Consider the following 13117-nt stretch of genomic DNA (forward strand, 5'->3'; position numbering starts at 1 on the left):
ACCGAGTGGATGAACCGGTGTGCTTCATGACTTGGAACAAACCTCTCAGAAACAAAGAGCGGTTTAGGATACATCCAGAAATAAGGATTAACAATAATACAAAATAATTTGAAACTAATGGTTAACATTAGTTACATAACATTGTTATATGACTATAAGTGATGTGTGAATGAAGCCTCATGGGCTTGAAGATGTTTTAAACTATTATTAGGAAACTGAAATGTGTTCTTCATACCATGGGAACAGAATACAAATGAGCTTCAATCTTTGTGTTTTACTGATAAAAACATACTAAAATAAACAGCCGTACGATCTGAGCAGAATAAAAAAAAAAATCACAAGACACAACAGACCAATGAGATGCCACAGAACTCAGGGTGACTTCTTGTATGCTGGTGGGCTCACAGAACCAACTGGCTGTGGTTGAGCCGTCGTCACAAAGACAGGCTGCATTTGTGGCAGGTTTTGATTCTGCATTGGAACCATGTTTTGATTCTGCATTTGTGGCATGTATTGATTCTGCATTTGTGGCATGTATTGATTCTGCATTTGTGGCATGTATTGATTCTGCATTTGTGGTATGTTTTGATTCTGCATTTGCACCATGGTTTGATGCTGCATATTGATGACAACAGGAATGATATTGCGATATTTTAACTCACGGTGCATCTGACACCAGGAGCACCACGAACAGAGACAAGACACTGCAACGTCGTCGCAGAGAGAACCCTGCAGAGATCCGAAGAAAAGTAACATGTTAAGTTGTATACTAGACAGTGCTTCACTTTGATTAAACTTGTCGTGTGAAATGTAGCTATTTAGTATACACACTTCACATGCATCATACCGTACCCTGATATGGTATCTGTTTCGCATGGCAGCCCTAGTAGACAGGGCTGCAGGAGGAACACAGATGGGCATTCCATACATTACTGATGTGCACATGGGTACTATGTCACATAATGGTAAACAATAATTCTCTCCAAACCGTCCTGAAACGGTGCAGGCAAGACAAGGGCCGCACCAGAAACCATAGCAACCTGAAAACCCACAAAGACACACCACAGTCATTTTAAATGAAGACCCTTTAGGACAAAAATAAGGCCTTATCCCAATACAATGAAAATGTATCAACATAGCTGTATTGAATTCTTACACGTATTGATGTCCTCAAAGCAGTCGAGGAGAGCGCTGCTCCAGACTTTCTCTGGTTCTCCTGCCATTGTTGTTGGGTAACTTTCGCCAAAGACGGTGAACAATGAACCTCTTAACAAAGAGAAATCAGAAAAACCAAATGTGTGGCACCAGTGCATGATATGCTTTATTATGAATCGTATTATAATTGTCGTATGACATACTATATTATGATATATGAAGGGCATACCACTATTTCTGAATTTTTAAGACATTCATTTATTATTTTTCTATGAAATACTAGACCATGGCTTGTTAATGCCTGTTATTGGACATACTGTATTGTGCAAATGTTGTTACATGTTATGACATTCATAAATAATATATGTTATATTAAGACTTTTATCATCTTATTATATTATGATTAGTTATGTCACGACAGAGTTCTGTATGGCATCCAATAGCCTACGTGTTTTTTGTTGTTGTTGCTTACAATGGAGTAAACCATCATTTGTTTGTGAAATACTTTATTAGACTTCTTTTTTTATGGCTACCATACAGTTTTGATGACAGAGTGACTAGAGTAGCCGGGATATGGTTCAGGGCAGTAGCCTACAATGAAAGTGCAAACTAAAAACAAAATATATTTTCTAACTCTCTCCCACGATAAACCACTCACACTTTAGCCACAGACTTTTTACAAGTTATCATTCCTGACCTGACACACCTTTAAGCTCAGTTTGACGCAGTAGGCTAATGGAAGTGAAAGCATTGTCCGTTTTGTAAGTCACCTCATATTATATTGTACATTAACAAACTTTTCACAGATGCAATGAAGTCATAGGAACTGCTATACAGGGTTTATAAAGTGATGGTAAAAATGGCTGCATGTTCCTGATACAAAGAGAGTGAAATTCAATTGATTTGGTCTTACCTGATGTAGCTGGATATCTCCTCTGCACCTTGCCACGTGGTGCATCATATTCAGGGGCGCCGTTTTCCGAAAGGCAAGGCAGGCAACTGCTTGGGGCCCCGGACCAGAAGGGGGCCCCCAAAGAAGGTCGATTGAAAAGGTCCACAGCAACGACAACCTGAAACCCCCTTTAATTTACTGCAATGACATATCGGGAAACCCCCTCTAGGGTGCCCCATGCATAGCGCGCCGTCAAAAACTGCTTCATAATTTAAATTTCGTTTCTCTGCACCGCTTAGGCCCGGTTCCAGAACAAAATGACTTGGGGTGCATCTGAGATTACAGGGGGTGCAGCAGTAGTAGGTTTACGTGAGCAATACTGTGGCCGGCAACAGCAATGAAAAATAGCATTGATGTTATGGTCCCCAATGAACAGATTATGGCATTTGTTATGTTTTGAAACCAAGCAGGTGAGAACATTTCAAGTGTGTTAAAAGTGCAATCCTGAAATATTTCATCCAGTCTAAAGTGGACTATGGCAAAGAAAAGCACAAAAGCTTCAAAACTGTACTGATAAAACAAATGAGAACATATTGTAAATCAAGGCAAACATTCAGTGGCGACTGGTCATTAGGGGCACAGCCCCACCTAGTGTCAGCAGAAAGTATTACAAATAATGATTACAAAAAAATGCAATGAAATGCAAAACAATTTTTTTTTATATATATAAAATATATTTTAACATCATGTTTAATCATCTGATTCGTCTGTATATTGCTGTTTTAGTCTGTGTTCTTCTAATTAGTGTCTACAGTGCCGCTTTGAGCCATGTGGGACAAAACCCGATCATGCCCCTCCCTCTCACTGTCAAGTGAATGGTGACTGTAAAAACTACACTGTGCATGCTCAGAGTATTTCAATTTAATGTGTGTGGCAAAAAAAAAATTACCATAGGGGCACTGAGCTGCCATCCCCACCATACGTCATCTCACATAATTCAGAACTGATTGGCTGTAAGTACGTGTGCCGCGAAAAGTGTGTGAAGAGGAGACGAGAGAGGTGCAGTGACACGTCCTAAAACCCGGAAGTAAGCTGCGCATGGGTTCCCTCGACAAAAAAGCAATGACATTTCTCCATAGGATTTTAGAAAATAGCTCGAAATAAGATCTGTGGGAAACTTACCTGTTAGATAAATGCAGCATGAGTTGAAATTCCTTCAGAAGACCCAATGAGAATCCACAGAGCTCAGCGTGACATCACCAACCTGGTCTCACCAGAATGCGTGACTCCACCACGACTCCTTAACACCGCAGTGTAGTGATGTGTCGGTCGCGAACGAGCCGATTCTTTTGAACGGCTCTTTGGTACGAACGAGGGGAACCGAGTCGTACTTGGTGAGAGCCGTTCTTGTTATCGTTCAATCGTTGGTCCGCACTCACTGCCTGCCAAAATCCACTCGCCTTTTAAATAGCTTGATTTTGTTCCCCAAACGTATTCTGTGAAGATCCGCCCCTACTCTGTTTGGTAGGTTTCAGCCTTCTTATTATACATCCATGGTTTCAGCACGAGGAGTGAAATGGGGTGGGTGTTAACGGAATACACGAGAGAGAGAAGTCATACCAAGTGGAACAGGACAGGTAGACAACGTGTTTTTCGGATGGAAAATGAGCCAAACGCGAAAACGCAGCAGCATTTGGATTCACTTCAACCAAAACCCAGGCAGTGATAAAGCGCACCATTTGTAAAGGCAAAATATCCTTTAAAGCAGGATCAACAAATAATCTCCATCGCCACTTAAAAACACAGTATCTAATATTAAGAGTTGCATGAATTTCATTCAAGGCAAGGCAACTTTATTTACTTAACACATACAGAGGGTAAATTCAAAGTACATTCACTGACATGATGACATGGATATGGCGCCACCTTGTGTCATGTTTACAATGCCGATTATTGACATTAGGTCTGGCAATACAGTCAATCATTATCCTGGTGATTATTTTGCAAATAAACCTAGTAACCTTCAAAAAACGGCTCTTTTGAACGGCTCTTTTGAACGGCTCTTTGAAAGGAACGGAGCCATAAGATCCGGCTCCCTTCAAAGAGCCATAATTCCCATCACTACCGCAGTGCGTGGTGGAGTCACAAACTTTGCTACATTTACGTGTCAGCACCACGCAAACAACCCCAATGTAAAGTGAATGAGGCTCCTTTGTCGTGGTGCACACACGCATTTCTACAACGTCCAGCAGTGAGTTTTTATTTTATAAAACGTTTTTAAAATCTGCTTTATAGCTTGGAGTAACTCACGGGAGGCTTCTTTTATTTTATTTGTATTCATAATAATTTAAATATTTCGTCAGAATGTATTATGGTGCATTATTTACCAATGTTTGTTCTCAAAAAACAGTGCATTGTGTGTAATACAACTGTGATTTTTATTAAATTAGTTAGTTTTTAAGGAAGGCCAGAGCTTCAGCTGTGTCAAATAGATTGTTCCCTTTAGTTAACGTTATTTAAAAGATAATTATATTCCTATTTGATCATGTTTGTATTGGATACCATTGGATAACGGAGGATTTTACACCCGGAAGTAAGTATTCTCCTTACTGTCGATTGATTTTATTTACAGTGATATCTGCACTACTCATCAACTCAAAAACACCAGATTATCCTTGTTAATTACACAACATTGATTGGTTTAAATTGTGTACAATGCTTTTGTATTTTCCACTTTCGATTCGGAGAAACAAATATTTTTTCGAAGTGTTTGGATGGCAGAAGACACTACACTACCCAGAATCCTCAGCTATGGGACTACACCATGTGCTTAGAACGTGTCCTACCCCCCCCCCAGACAGAACAGTTTGTGGCTGGGGTGATGGGGGTCTTTTATAATCCTGAGGGCTTTCTTTAAGGTTAACCTGGTATTTTTACTCCACTACATTTATTTTAGTTACTTTACAGATTTGGATTAATGATGTGAAATATAAACAACCCTTAAATCAGACTTTAGTTACACCTAAGTAAAATTCAGTGAATTCAGCCAACAATCAGGCGAGATATTTGGTAGTGGGTGCTTGAGAAGACTAAATATTTATCTGCAGATCCCTATAAAGCATATTCATTACTCGTTATTCTCTACTAATAGTTAATTAAAAACTGTATATAATGGCTATTTTGCACATCCCTTTCAAGATTTCAAGATTTATTGCCATATCATGTGGCATATACGGTGTAGTTATGCAATGAATTAAAAACTTGGGTCACAGGTTCATCAACAGTGCATTACAAGACATCTATCGATATCTGTGTACCTCCACCATTAAACATATTCTGCACATTTCTTATACTATCTACATACATATTATAAGAGTATAATTAATATGTATAATATCAGTTAAAATAAGTGCTTCAACATAGTTAACATTGCAGGAAAGTTGATTGTCAAGTTCCAAAACAAACCATGCAATATATTAGACGTTAAGTACTTTGTCAGGCTTAATATCTGTAGATACCCCCAAAGCTTTTTTCTTATTTAAAAGAAGACCTTAACCTAAAGTATTCTTTAATGTTTAAATAAAGCCTTATTAGTTTGTCTGTTTTGCACATCCTCCTATCAGGCACTAAACTGTTTTATTGTAAAGATCACTTACAGTATCTTCTTGATATTTTCTATTCTATATTATTTATATCATTGACCTTCCACTTTCCCACTACAGTATATTAAGAGTATGTACTCTTAATATTTAAATGTTTTCATCAAATATAACACATTCAAAAGTGCTTTACAAAAATGAAAGACATTAAGAAAAAGGCATTTTAAAACAGTAATTAAAAAGCAACACAATCTACCTGCATTGCAATGACTCTAAACGTGTAATAACGTGCTTTAACCAGTAGGAGGTGCGGGTTAAAAAGCTGTCAAGTTTACACTGTTAACAAAATAAAATATACTGCTGTTTCTGGTTTAGTTTACGACGGAGAAATTCTGTTATTGTTTTGATATTTGTAACACAAAAGCGATGTAAAAAAAAACACAGCAACACAGAAAAGATGGTCTTAACATGACCCAGCGGTCTAGTAGTTCATAAAAAACAATAATATCAAAACAAATGATTACTACTAACTTTATTGTGAAATTAAAATAGAACGGTAAAAGAATAGTTTCCGGTCTATTCTGAGGCCCGATCTCTGTAGATAAATAAAGAACTACGACAGATGTGTAATGTTTAATGCAGCCAAACCATTCATTACAATGCATTCATGTGATGACTTTCAAAGAGTAAAGCAAGCACTGCTGAATAAAGTATGATTTGATCTTTTACGAAACGTTTTTTTCATATGGAATGCAGTTGGAGGTCAACCAATCACAGAGCTTGAGGCAAAGCGGAACAATAGCTGAGGATTCTGGGTAGTGTAGTGTCTTCGGCCATCCTAAACTCTGAACAAATATTTGTTTCTCCGAATCGAAAGTGGAAAATTACAAAAGCATTGTACACAATTTAAACCAATCAATGTTGTGTAATTAACAAGGATAATCTGGTGTTTTCGAGTTGATGAGTAGTGCAGATATCACTGTAAAATCAATCGACAGTAAGGAGAATACTTACTTCCGGGTGTAAAATCCTCCGTTATCCAATGGGAATGGACGCTCACATTGCTCTCTGCGTCCGTAATACAATAAAGGGGACATGATCAAATAGGAATATAATTATCTTTTAAATGACGTTAACTAAAGGGAACAATCTATTTGACACAGCTGAAGCTCTGGCCTTCCTTAAAAACTAACTAATTTAATAAGAATCACAGTTGTATTACACACAATGCACTGTTTTTTGAGAACAAAAATTCGTAACTAATGCACCATAATACATTCTGACGAAAAATAAAAATTATTATGAATACAAATAAAATAAAAGAAGCCTCCCGTGAGTTACTACAAGCTATAAAGTAGATTTTAAAAAACGTTTTATAGAATAAAAGCTCACTGCTGGACGTTGTAGAAATGCGTGTGTGCACCACGACAAAGGAGCCTCATTCACTTTACATTGGGGTTGTTTGCGTGGTGCAGACACGTAAATGTAGCAAAGTTCGTGACTCCACCACGCACTGCGGTGTTAAGGAGTCGTGGTGGAGTCACGCATTCTGGTGAGACCAGGTTGGACATCACGGTGACTCCTGGTTGGGTCACATATACAGCTTGGGGAACCATCATCACTGCAGGCTGCATTTGTACAACAGGTTGATTTTGCACGACGATGACATTGGGTTCTTTTTTGCAATGTTTTAACTCACGATGCATCTGACACCAGGAGCACCACAGACAGAAACAGGACACTGCGATGTCATTACAGAGAGAACCCTGCAGAGAACCAAAGAAATAAACGTTGTGTTGGAAATTCATCATACAGTAGCTTCACTGTCATGAAATGTGACATGGGACGTCCAGTATGCATCAGCTTTACATCATATCTTGATATGATATCTGTGACGAATGGCAACCCTCAAAGACAGGACTGCAGGAGGCACACAGAGGGGTATCCCGCAGGATGCTGTTATAGTGGGGCTGAGCATGTCACATAATGGGAGACAACGGTTCTCTCCAAAACGTCCTGAAACTGTGCAGGCAAGACAAGGGCAGCACCAGAAACCATAGCAACCAAAAACAAACACAGAGATACTCAACAGAGTTACTTGCTTGGGTTTGATAATCCAATAATAAAAGTTTTGAATGTTGCTCTCAAAGTGCACCAGATTGATGCTTTTAACTTCAACATTTAAAAATAAATCTTCCCGGGGGAGCATGCACCCCGGACCCCGCTAGAGGAGGTTAGGTCCACCCCCTACTTAAATCATGTTCACATGGATAGGAAACTATATACATTTGCACACATCTTGTGTCCATATCTTTCTGTTTTGGTGGTCATGCCACAACCGTGCACATGCATGGGCGAGTCACGGTAAGATATCTGGATTAAGAGGTTGCTTTTTCTTTGCACAGCATGAAAGAAAGGCCAAATGAATGGGCTGTGATTTTAGTTTTTTTAGCAGAGGTCAATCATTTGTACGGCCCTCGGAGGATGTTGTAAAAATTGAAACGGCCCTTGAGAGGAAAAAGGTTCCCCACCCCTGTTCTAAACCATCACATACTGTAGGCTCTCATTCATTCACAGCTTCAGAGTCGCAGAGGTGTCCAGCTCCATCAGGTAAACATGTTACACCTTTATCCTAACGAAAGTTTAGTGTTTAGTTTAGTAACTATTTATTTGACGAATATTTGTAAGATGTTCTGTGAAAAATTGGGGTAAGAGTTTGTTTTCCTTATTAACTGTTAGTCAAAGCTGAACACAGTACAGTATATCAAAACATGATTGAGTGGAAACACAGTAATGGGGGCACATACACACTTTATTCGATACACCTGTTCAACTGCTCGGTAACGCAAATATATTATCAGCCAATCACTTGGCAGCAACCCAATGCATTTAGGTTTGTAGACATTGTCAAGACGACCTGGTGAAGTTCAAACAGAGCATCAGAATGAGGAAGAAAGGTGATTTAGGTGACTTTGAACGTGGCATGGTTGTTGGTGCCAGACGTGCTGGCCTGAGTATTTCAGAAACTTCTGATCTACTGGGATTCTCACACACAACCATCACTAGGGTTTACAGAGAATGGTCAGAAAAAGTGAAAATATCTAGTGAGCGGCAATTCTCTGGGAAGAAATGCCTTGTTTATGCCAAAGGTCAGAGGAGAATGACCAGACTGGTTAAAGACAATAGAAAGGCAACAGTAACTCAAATAACCACTCGTTAAAACCAAGATATGCAGAAGACCATCTCTGAACACAAAACACTTGGAACCTTGAGTGTATAAATATATACCGTGGCGTATATATTGCGTAGTGTAGCATGCTCTGCATTTCTCACAATAACAGAAAAGTATTTTTTACTAGCAATTTATCTAAACTAAGGCGATACGCAGGGTTGGCAGCATGTCCTTTACCCCCGCTCCTCAACGACGCCCATCAAAATCACCGAAGCAGAGACGCGCACAATCTCCCCCGTCTTCATCACCGTGCCTACGTCAACCACCTCCCCCCCTGGCAGTATGTCCTTTACCCCCTGCCCTTCAACGACGCCCACCAAAATCACCGAAGCAGAGACGCGCACCATCTCCCACGTCTTCATCACCGTGCCTACGTCAACCACCTCCCCTCCCTTCAAGAAAGCATCTGCGGTCTCCGAAGCCTGATAAGGTTCTATTTCGTCCCTACTGACCGCCAGAGGCGGTGCTTTTAGCACTGGATATGTCCATCGTGCGCATGCGCAGCTCGAGTACCAATAACAACAAAGTCACCTGTGACCCACGTGACACCGGCTATATCAGCCGGTGTCGTCAGAGGATCTGTTCCTTTCATCTTCTCGCTGCGCGAGAGTACCGTGGCTGCATTCTTGCAGCCTACAGCGTTCAGGTTTGAACGTTTGATCTGAGGGATTTCTCTGCATACAGCTGGCCGCGGGGAGCTTCGCGACTGATAGTCGGAGTTACGGGTTGTTAACGCGTCCTCCAGGAGCTGTGGCCGGCGGTGCGCCGTGCAGAGCCTCGACGGACAGGTTCGTGTCAACTTGTGGTGATGGCTGTGTTCCCGCACCCTCTCCCAGCTAAGTTGTGCTGATTGCTGTCTTGTTATTGTCGGGCTACTTTCTGGTGACGACAGTGTTCTCGCCTCCTGCTTGTGGCGTTGTGCCCGAGCTATCTTTAGCATTTGAGTTCCCAGCTTTCGCTGCGTCTCTCATTTAATTTGTATGGAAAGCCCACAGTGCCATATTTTGCCTGTTTTTTGTTAGGTGCAGAGAGTAAGGTAAGTTCTGGCCAGAGTTACTACTGTAACTACGGTCCTAGGCCATGCAACTACGGCATGGTTACTGCTGTAACCATGGCCTATGGTTCTTGCGGGCTGTTCTATTTCTTTGGGTTTTGACTTGGTCTTGCTGGATTGTTAGCAGCAGCGGCTTGGCTAACACCTTGCATGTACTGTTAAGCTTCATTCCCAGCGACTGCAGTAGCGCTATATTGTTGTATTTACCGCTCCTAGTGCTAGTCTCCTAGCACTAGGATGGGTAGATGCGGAGAACAATCTTCACTGTGTGTGCTGGGTGCTCCGCATGTGTGGCCATTCACCGGCCATGGTTACTTTTGCCATAGTTACTACTGTAGCTACGGTTCTAAGCCGTTTAAGTATTGGCCATAGTTACTACTGTAACTACGGGTCTACGCCGTGTAAATACTGGCCATAGTTACTACTGTAACTACGGTTCTAAGCCGCGTAAGTACTGGCCATAGTTACTACTGTAACTACGGTTCTAAGCCGCGTAAGTACTGGCCATGGTTACTACTGTAACTACGGTTCTAAGCCGCGTAAGTACTGGCCATGGTTACTACTGTAACTACGGTTCTACGCCGCATAAATACTGTCCGGAGTTACTACTGTAACTACGGTTCTAAGCCGTGTGAGTACTGGCCATAGTTACTACTGTAACTACGGTTCTAAGCCGTGTAAGTACTGTCCATAGTTACTACTGTAACTACGGTTCTAGGCCGTGTAGGCTGGCCATGGTTACTACTGTAACTACAGCTCTGTGCTGTTCTCTTTTTTGGAAGCTAGTTATCTGGTCTTAAACTTTGTGTTTTTTGACTTGATTTCGCTTGGTTGTTAGCAGCAGCCGCTTGACTAACACCTTGCATGGACCGTTTAGCTTCATTATTTAACTCAGCTGGTAAAGGCAGTGCTCTCGCTCCCGCTCCCGGTAACGTTGCCCTGTAACGTATCACTCTGACTATTAGCAGCGGCCACTTGGCTAACATCTGGCGTGTTCTGCGTGCTGCTTGATTCTTATCAGCAGCTGCCTGGCTAAGCTGCCCTGTTAAGCTTCTTCGTTTAACATTTGTCTCTGACTCAACCAGTGAAGGCAGTGTTCTCGCCCCCGCTCCTGATAGACGTGTACTCGATTCTAGCAGCAGCCGCCCGGCTAAGCTGTCCTGTTGAACTTCTTTATTTAATCCAGCTAGGTGAAGGCAGTGCTCTCGCTCCCGCTCCCTCTGCTGGTAGCTCCGTGCTTCATTTACTCAGCTAGGTGAAGGCAGTGCTCTCGCTCCCCGCTCCCTCTGCTAGTAGCCTTGCACTTTCATTTACTCAGCTAGGTGAAGGCAGTGCTCTCGCTCCCCGCTCCCTCTGCTAGTAACGTGGGTGTAGGACATTACACCCCTCTCGTGTTCGGCGAGTAGGAGCATTGCTCTACTCTTTCCGTTCAGCAGGTAACTGGTGAAGGCTGTGTTCTCGCACCCCGCTCCCGGTTACGCTGCATCTGGCATTCGTCTCAAACTTAACCAGTGAAGGCAGTGCTCTCGCCCCCGCTCCTGGTAGACGCTAAACTGCCTTGTTCGTTAATCCAGCTAGGTGAAGGCAGTGCTCTCGCTCCCGCTCCCTCTGCTGGTAACGTGGGTGTAGTTACATCCCTCTCTGTGTACGGCGAGTAGGAGCATTGCTCTACTCTTTCTGTTCAGCAGGTAGCTGGCGAAGGCTGTGTTCCCGCACCCGCTCCCGGTTACGCTGCATCTGGCATTCGTCTCGAACTTAACCAGTGAAGGCAGTGTTCTCGCCCCCCTCCTGGTAGACGCTAAACTGCCTTGTTCGTTAATCCAGCTAGGTGAAGGCAGTGCTCTCGCTCCCGCTCCCTCTGCTGGTAACGTGGGTGTAGTTACATCCCTCTTTGTATTCGGCGAGTAGGAGCATTGCTCGACTCTTTCTGTTCAGCAGGTAGCTGGTGGAGGCGGTGTTCCCGCACCCGCTCCCGGTTACGCTGCATCTGGCATTCGTCTCGAACTTAACCAGTGAAGGCAGTGTTCTCGCCCCCGCTCCTGGTAGACGCTAGACTGCCTTGTTTATTAATCCAGCTAGGTGAAGGCAGCGCTCTCGCTCCCGCTCCCTCTGCCGGTAACGTGGGTGTAATTACATCCCTCTTTCTGTTCGGCGAGTAGCAGCACCGCTCTACTCTTTCCGTTAAACAGGTAGCTGGTGCAGGCTGTGTTCCCGCACCCGTTCCCGGCTACGCTGCATCTGGCTACCCACAGAATGGCTCATTCATGTGGGCTGTCCCCTAAGGTGGATCGGTTAGCTGCCATCATGGAGCAGACAAAGCCGCTCCTGTTGGCCCTTCAGCCAGGGGCCGGTGTGGGGGCTACTAGCTTGCCGCCTGGCCCGCCTTCGGTCTCACCCCCGAAGGGGCTCCCCACTCCTCTGCTCAGAGCTCTTTGCAGGGCACGGAGGACGGCTCCATGGCGGCCATTATTCGTGCGGGCCTGTTACGCTTGCAGCTTCAGGTTCCACAAGCCGACCCAGGCTAGCGCCTTCTTCAGGCATAACCCTGCCCCTTTCATTCCCACTGTTCCTCCTTTAGAGGAGTACCTGAGGGAGCTCCATGCATGCTAGAGACACACCAGGGCCCTCTCCCACTCTGCTGCCATGCAGGATCCGGCGAGGGTGGGGCTGGGTCGCTTGCCATCCATTGAGCCTGCCATCGCCTCCCCGATTCTGGCCCCGGATGCCAGGCGCCCTCGGCCTCAGTGCAGGGTCACAAACGAGCTGCTCTGTAAGGCCTACGACACAGCGGCACGGGAACTCCCTCTCCCATCTGATACTGGCTGTCTCTACCTCTCTGCAGCAGGCTCCGGCTGAGCCTTCTTGCTGGGCCTCAGTGATGCATCACTGCAAGCCTTTGCCCTAATGCTAGGGAATTGGGACAAGTCATGTCCTTATGGTGCAGAGTCGTCGCCAGGTTTGGCCTGCTTAGTCACCACTGTCGGAGACATGTCCTCCGTAGTGTGCCAGTCGAGTCAGGGGAGCTGTTTGGGGCAGCTGCCCTGTAGGCACTGGAGCGTGCTGCCCAAGCTGGGCAGACCAGGCAGCAGCTCTCGGGTCTTTATAGGCCTGTGCCCACTCCCAGCAGGCCCAGGGTCCCCTCTAGCAGCCGCACTCAGCCACCAGCTTACAGTGGTGGTCTGCGC

The 13117-nt window shown here is 43.8% G+C and overlaps 1 long non-coding RNA gene across 2 annotated transcripts; it reads right to left on the reverse strand.

The window, feature by feature from the left end:
• Positions 1-513: 513 nt before the first annotated feature.
• LOC117495171 lies at positions 514-2174 on the reverse strand. 2 transcript variants are annotated; one of them, XR_004557161.1, is made up of 4 exons: positions 2069-2174; positions 1157-1266; positions 853-1040; positions 514-729 (listed from the first exon to the last, which is right to left on the reverse strand). It is a non-coding gene; the product is annotated as an uncharacterized LOC117495171 (long non-coding RNA). The 2 variants fall into 2 exon arrangements; XR_004557160.1 differs by lacking the exon at positions 2069-2174 and having other exon boundaries at positions 1157-2041.
• Between the last annotated feature and the right edge of the window lie 10943 nt (positions 2175-13117).

The sequence above is a fragment of the Trematomus bernacchii genome, unplaced genomic scaffold (genome assembly GCF_902827165.1).
Source record: "Trematomus bernacchii unplaced genomic scaffold, fTreBer1.1, whole genome shotgun sequence".
Classification (NCBI taxonomy): domain Eukaryota; kingdom Metazoa; phylum Chordata; class Actinopteri; order Perciformes; family Nototheniidae; genus Trematomus; species Trematomus bernacchii.